This window comes from Tupaia chinensis, unplaced genomic scaffold (assembly GCF_000334495.1).
Source record: "Tupaia chinensis unplaced genomic scaffold, TupChi_1.0 Scaffold000130_1, whole genome shotgun sequence".
In the NCBI taxonomy this organism is placed as follows: Eukaryota; Metazoa; Chordata; class Mammalia; order Scandentia; family Tupaiidae; genus Tupaia; species Tupaia belangeri.
Window position 1 is genome coordinate 1,376 of NW_006159599.1, and position 496 is coordinate 1,871.

A 496-nucleotide genomic window follows, 5' to 3' on the forward strand; every position below is an offset into this window, starting at 1 on the left:
AGATAGAACTGAAAAGAGTTATTCCATTTACCATAGCCACAAAAAGTATAAGATACTTACGAATAAATCTAACCAAAGAAGTTAAAGACCTCCACAAGGCAACTACGAGAAGATAAAAAAAGAAACTGAAAATGATACAAAAAAGTGGAAGGACATTGGAAGAATTAATATAATCAAAATGGCAATTCTACCCAAATTAATCTACCTATTTAATGCAATGTCAATCAAAGTAGCAGACACATTCTTCACAGATCTAGAAAAGACAATCATAAAGTTTGTCTGTCATCATAAAAGACCCCGTATTGCCAAAGCAATTCTGCACAAGAAGAGTGGAGTGGGAGGCATCTCACTCCCTGACCCAAAAATATACTACAAAGTTGTGGTAATCAAAACAGCATGATACTGGGAACCAGCAGTTGGCGTAATGGCTATGTCGCTGGACTCCCACGTAGTCGACCGCGATTCACATCCCAGACCCGGTGGCTTAAAACTCACG